Source organism: Microtus oregoni, unplaced genomic scaffold, assembly GCF_018167655.1.
Source record: "Microtus oregoni isolate MIOR12 unplaced genomic scaffold, Mior012 000025F_ref0000491, whole genome shotgun sequence".
Taxonomy (NCBI): Eukaryota; Metazoa; Chordata; class Mammalia; order Rodentia; family Cricetidae; genus Microtus; species Microtus oregoni.
In genome coordinates, this window is record NW_024543084.1 from 17,918,314 (window position 1) to 17,924,786 (window position 6,473).

Here is a 6,473-nt window from a genome sequence, read left to right on the forward strand (position 1 = left end):
TATCCTGTATCAATTACTAATCAAGACATCCCCACAGGCCAGTGCGATCTAGCCAATCCGTTTCCTGTCAATGCTCCAGGTTGTGTCAAGTTGACAAAGTTAACTAACACAGTTATCATCTGTATTTCAGACACAAGAAAAGTAGCTCAGACTTAGAAATGATCAGGAATGGTGGCTCTACCTATCAGGACTTTGCTGAACTCCGAAAGAGGTGGAAAAACAGTTATCATCATCTAGGTCTGGGAATGAGGAAACAGAGTCCAGCACTGTGCTGAGAAGCATTTTCACCTGGACCAGAGCAGAAACCTTGGACCTGGAAGCCAGCGCCAACTGCACTAGAGTCACAAGCTAGGCCCAGAAACACAGGTTTTGCTCGGTGTGACCTCCCAAAGATGCCAATCACACTGGAAACCTGTTACCAAGAGAAAGCCCAACAGTCACAACCAATATGGCCTCCTCTACCCCAAGACTGGAGGAACCGTGCGTTTGAGCTTGTTTGGTAAGATGAAGACAGTTGTAACATCACAAACCAAGAGTAGGAAAGGAGGAAAAGGAGCAGGTTGATGTGTGCAGGGGCTGGGATGTACACACACACACACACACACACACACACACAAACTGAACTGAACAGGCCAGGGCTGAACCTTGGCGTCTATGTGGTTTTTCTGAGGGTGGGAGAAGATGAACCAGCAGATGACAGAGTCCCTTCTCTCAGGGCCAAGAGTGACCAGTGTCACTGCCTTTTGTCTGTCACTGGTTTTCAAAAACAACAGAACAACAACACCCTCAGCTTCATGTATCTCAGGCCCGACACAGATGGTGGAGAGAGTCTGGGTTAGCCACAACCTTGTTTTCACCAGGACTCGGACACGGGCCCTATTCCAAAGCACAGACAACATTTCATCAATTCGTTCATTCATTCCTCCCTTTCCCAACCAAGCAACACCCCCGGACTACTGGAGCCATCCGTGAGAACTCAGATTGCGACATCCTCCATCTCGTTGGGCATCAGCTTCCTCCAGTAGTCAACGGGAATAAAAGCTGCCCCTTTCGGACCTGTAGCTTGGTGGAGAGCATTGCATACGAAGCACTGACGACAGTCCCAGAGGGCCCAGCACTGAGGGTCTCGCCTACCCACAGCCGCAGGCATCACGGAGCAGGACCTGGGTGGAGAGCAGAAAGGGCTGTTATGAGCCCAGCCTGGCCCTGATGGTGCCTAGAGGATGGCTGCAGATCCTCTCCTGGACCTGCTGCTCCTCAGCACCCCCTCCAGCACATTCCACTCGGGCCCACTGCTTTGTGTCTGTGCCTGTTTTGTGACAGTTTTCAAGATCCAACAAGCCCCTGAATTCGCCCTGGAGGCAGCCCAGTCTCCGCTTCTGTCCCAGTGTGACAGACCCAGCCGGATCCGCCCACTGTCCTCTGCTAACACAGATCTTTGTTTTCTTCCAACTCTCAAATCCACAGAACCCTCTCAACCCACCTCACAAGCTGCCTTGCAGCCTGGTAGCCGCAGACACTCAGGGAAATGTCTCAACCTAGTGATGTCACAGGGGAAAGATGGCCAAAGAGAGAGGCCTTAGGACAAACCAACATTGCAGACACTTTGGCTTGGGACTAGCCTTTAGAGTGTGAGCAACAAGTCTCTGTTGTTTAAGCCACCTGTCTATTGAACATTTTAGGGTAGCCTGAGCATGCAAGCATAGACAAAGAGACCAAGAGTCCCCTGTAGCCCCCTCCACCAGTGCAACACCAGACCCATTTCCACTTCACTCACAGGGAGCCAGAGGCAGATTGTCAACCATACATGGGGAGGAGCCCGGGACCTTCTAGTGAGCTGCAGTTCCCAGAGCACCTTCCTCAGCACCAGGATGGAGTCTGACCTGTCTTTCCCCATCACTGAGATGCAAGGAGTTCTTGTTCTGCTCAGCAGGACTGTGGGAGATGCTGTGAGGGTAGTGTCCGCACACGCTGAGCCCCAGCTGTTCATAGGAAGCCTTTGACCTCAACAACCCTTTGAGGAAGGTACTTCTAGAAAAAACAACCCCTAGTCCAGAGGCAGGAAAATGAGGCTCCCAGAGGCTGTGTTAGCTTTCACGTACTGTAACAAACACCCAGTGCGATCGACTGAAAAGCCAGGCTTGATTTTGGCTCCTGGCTTTAGAGGTTTCAGTCCTTGGTTAGTTGGTGCCATTGATTCTGGAACTGAGTTGAGGAATTGTGGAAGGAAGCTGCTCACTTCATGGGAACTAGGAAGTGGGGTGGGGTGGGGGTACATGAGGTCCTGCAATGCTTCTGGTAAACTAACTTCTTCCCTGATAGACCCCAGTTCTTCGATATCCAATCGCCTCCGAACAAGTACCATGGGTGGTTATCAAGCCGTCAATACATGGGCCTTTATCTAAACCTCAGCAGTGATCAAATAACTCTGATCAAATCAAATGACATCAGGACATACAACAAAATCAGAGCTAGACTGGGGATCTACCCAAGGAGGTTTGGGTCGCATCTGCCATGAGAGCTGGGGACAAGGTTGTGAGATAAAGGGCTTCAAATGCCTGGTGTCAGAGCAACTGAGCCAAGATGTCTTCCAGCCAAGTCCTTCTGACCTGAGAACCCAGCTGATTGGGGCTGCAAGACCCAGGGCCCAGAGCTAAATGAAAACCTGAACCCCTTTGATCAGGAAGCTACAAAAAAATTAAAATAGTAAGAAAGCAAAGCACCTACCTGCTTCTACTGTTCTTTCTCTTGACTTAGCCTGATGGTTTTATCTGCTGTGTAATATTGCTGTAAGTAAAGAGTATAATATAATTTAAAATTATCACATGGATTTTAGTTTGCAGTTTGCAAAGTTCCCTTTAAATGCAAACAGGAGAGCGTTTAACTCCTGTGTAGAATTGCCTAGATTATTTGTAGCTCATACAGACAGATGTAGTCTGCTCTTTTTAGACACAGAACTGCTGCCTCCAACTAGCTTAAGTGATTGCATTTCATGTCATAATGCACACACATCTCCTAACACTATGTTAGCCCAGAGACAGGAAGGGAAGACTCAAAGGAACAAGAACTGTGGCTGCTTTGATTTCCTCCCTCTCATCCCTCCTTCTCGTTCTTCCTTGAGTGCTGGGGTTTGCCAGTACAGTCTCATGCATGCCAGACAAGCATGTTCTAGCAGTGAATTACATTCCAAGCACCTATTTACTTTTTACATTTATTTATTTGTGTGTGTGTGTGTGTGTGTGTTTGTGTGTGCACCTGTTACAGTTTGTCTGTAGAGGTTGGAGGACAATTCTCTTCCTCCGCGTGCAGTGGTTCCGGGCCTCTAGCGAATGCTGATGGCTCTGGTGCTCCTCTCTGGGGGAAGTCTGGGTGAAGGCTCCACTTGTCACAGATGCAGTGGAGGATGGTAGTGGGTATGTGGAGGCTGGAGGACAACTCTCTTGTGTGGATTCTCTAACTTAGTCATCAGGCTTGGTAGCTGGTGCCTTAACCACTGGGCCATCTCACTGGCCCTCATTTTTGTTCTTTTCTTTCTTTGAAGCAAGGTCTCATAGAACCCGGGCTGGCTCTGCATTTCCTAAGAGCTGAGAATGACTTGACGTCTGTTTCTCCTGCCTCTACCTCCCCACCCAGAGTGCTGGGATTACAGCCGTGCACCACCATATTTGGTTTATGCTGGGGACTTAACCCAGGGTGTTGTGCATGCTGGGCAAGCACTCTTCCAACTGAGCCACATGTCTGGCCCACTTCTTTTTTTCCCTTTTTATTTTGAGACAGGGGCTCACTAAGTTGTCCCGGCAGGCCTTGGACTTGTGAACCTCCTGTCTCAGCCTCCCAAGTAGCTGACGATGTGTGCCACCGGGCCTGTCTTCCTTTCGTTCTCACCAATATTTCCAGTGGAAGCTAACACCGGGAGGTGATATGAGGAAGAGAGCCCATGATGGGGTACATAGTCATTTATGCGCCTTAGAACCTCGCTGTCTCTCCAGTGTGTAAGCAGGTTCTGGTCTAAGAGGTCAGTGTGCGCCCTTGGGGTGACACCCATGAGTGGTAGAAGTGGCTTGCTAATCCTAATGGCTTTCAGTCCTCTGGACTTGTGGCAATGAACTCTGCACTCAGTGGGATTTCAGAAGTGTTCCGTGTGCATGGCGAGCCTGGGGACAGTGCGTGTGCACTTGGTCGCTAGCATTTCTGTTCACATGTGTGTGCTACTTACTCATCACACTTGACTTAGGGAAAATCATGAAGTAAATCAAACTTCCAATAGCAAAGTAGGATCTAAGGGCAGGGCCTTCCTGGGTATGAAGGTAAAGACACAGGGAGCTTGCCACCAAATCTAGCCCTGCTCTCTGGCCACATTCCTGCCCATCCCCTGCCCCCACTGGCTCCCAGTTTATCCTTCCTTGGGTTACTTTACTATGGGACTCGCAGCTACATCTCATTAAGCCTACAGGCCTCCCAGGCCTTTCCCTTGCCAGGGCTTCCCCAATCAGCCTGGTTCTTCTGTCCTGCACTAGAGAGGGGCAGATATGCCAAATTCCATCCTTAGACAACCCGAATTCAGGATTTCAGAGTAACAAGAGCATACTTGCTGCTTATTTGGAGGGGAGCTGGGTGTCTCCTGATCCTTCTATGCCAAAGAATTACCTCAAAGATCCAGTGCCTTCAAGTACCACTCATGGTCCCCGAGTCTTGAGTCCAGGTGTGTGACATGCCTCCTGCAGGGTGCTTCTAAATGAATGTCCCTGAACATCATTCACCAGCCTTCCGTCCCCATGTCAGTGTTAGGAACCTCCTGAAATTTTAGCATTTAAAATGCTTTAGCATAAATCTCTATTTTAACCTTCCCACCACATCCTCTAGACTCTACCCCCATGTTGCTCACACCTGCTCCAGGGCCTTCCTCCCACCTCTGACCCCATCACTGTTTTTTCTATCACTAGATTTTTGTCCCATCCTTGCCAACTCCCCCACCTCCACCCCACAAGGCATGGATTCTTCACAGTGGTGTTGCTGGAGTTCCCAGGGCACCTGGAGACATTTAAATTCCTTCCTGGGCGAACTTTCCTACTGGAGAAAATAATCCCCCAGAGACTAAAACCAGGGTGAGCATTTGTATTTGGGGAGGACGGTAGGCTGTCCCTCTGCTGTGTGGGGCCAAGATAATAGATGGAGACAGAATTTGGGGCTAGGTTCACTGGACAGTCACAATGAGGAGTCTTTCCCAGGCATACAGTGTGAGGGCAGGTTGGAGGAAAAGCTCAGTGCAGAGAAGAGGTGTGATTCGAACACAGCACTAGCCCCTCAATGAGGCTGCCATGGCAGGTCATAGCTTTGAGCAGAAAGTCACTCTCTTTTTCATGACTACTGCCCTAGACTACATTTCCCAGTCTCCCTTGCAGGAAGGAGAGCCAACTATCTAAGTCCCAGCCAGTGAAATGTGAAATAGAGTGACTTTCCAGCCGTTGGGGGGCATCCTAAAATGGCAGAGCCACAACAGGGACTGAGTGGAACAGAGCCACTGCTCTTGGCCCCTGATTAACTTTCAAGGTGAGAGGTGGATTTTGTTACAAGGCACAGAGACAGTAGTGGTATTGGGTGCAACAGTTAGCTTGTCTCTACTACATCATTCTACCAGCAGTGGTCGGGGTGGCTGTGGCCTTGGCTTCGCATTGTCTTTCTGTTGGTCAGATGGCATTCATTTATCAGCCTTCTAAACCAACTTTTTTTTGTCTTGAAAAGGTCTCTAATGCCCCCCTTTAATAAAAAATTGGAAATATTAACAATCCAGCTCTAATCCCTTCTGAGAGTCCTTCTCGCCCACTCCCACCACTGCAAAGCCCCTCACCCTGCCCATGGTCTCAAAGGTTGCTGTAGATAAAGGTCTCCAATTTAAAGCAGAGTCACTCTTGAAACAGTCGAACCTGGCAAACACAGCTGAAAGGGGCCGCGATGGAAGGACTGTCACACAGAAGTCACAAGATGACAGCAACGACCACAAGATAGTTTCCAAACCTCAACTTACTAGACAAGTCACCACCATCGGACCGCCGGGAGCACGGGGACAGCTGGGTATTTCTGCACTGGCAAACGCCCAAGCCAACACTGCAGCCCACAGGCTTCCTAGGCAGCTGCTGTCACTCAGTTAGCAGTTTCCCAGCCCCCAGTATCGGCATCAAAACAACTTATGTAACTTTCCTCTTTCCCAGTAAAACCCCAACACCTCTGACTTGTCTGCTTGCCTGCTTATTCTGGGACAGAGTCTCATGTAGCCTAGCTGGTCTCCTGTAGCCCAAGCTGACCTGGCCTGCCTTGACCTCCCGATTCCCCCCTACACAAACCTCTCTCCCAAGTGGTGAGATGATAGACCTGAGCCACCATGCCCTGCCTCTGTCCCAGCCTGTCCCTTAGTTCTTTGGACACATCAGCGTCTCTTCATGAGAAGTTACAGGCTTGCTTCATTCTTTTAAAGG

At 49.6% G+C, this 6,473-nt stretch overlaps 1 long non-coding RNA gene across 1 annotated transcript; it reads right to left on the minus strand.

The window, feature by feature from the left end:
- Window positions 1–818: 818 nt before the first annotated feature.
- LOC121462532 lies at window positions 819–4,782 on the minus strand. The gene is made up of 3 exons (XR_005976337.1): window positions 4,648–4,782; window positions 2,728–2,787; window positions 819–1,163 (listed from the first exon to the last, which is right to left on the minus strand). It is a non-coding gene; the product is annotated as an uncharacterized LOC121462532 (long non-coding RNA).
- Window positions 4,783–6,473: the final 1,691 nt, after the last annotated feature.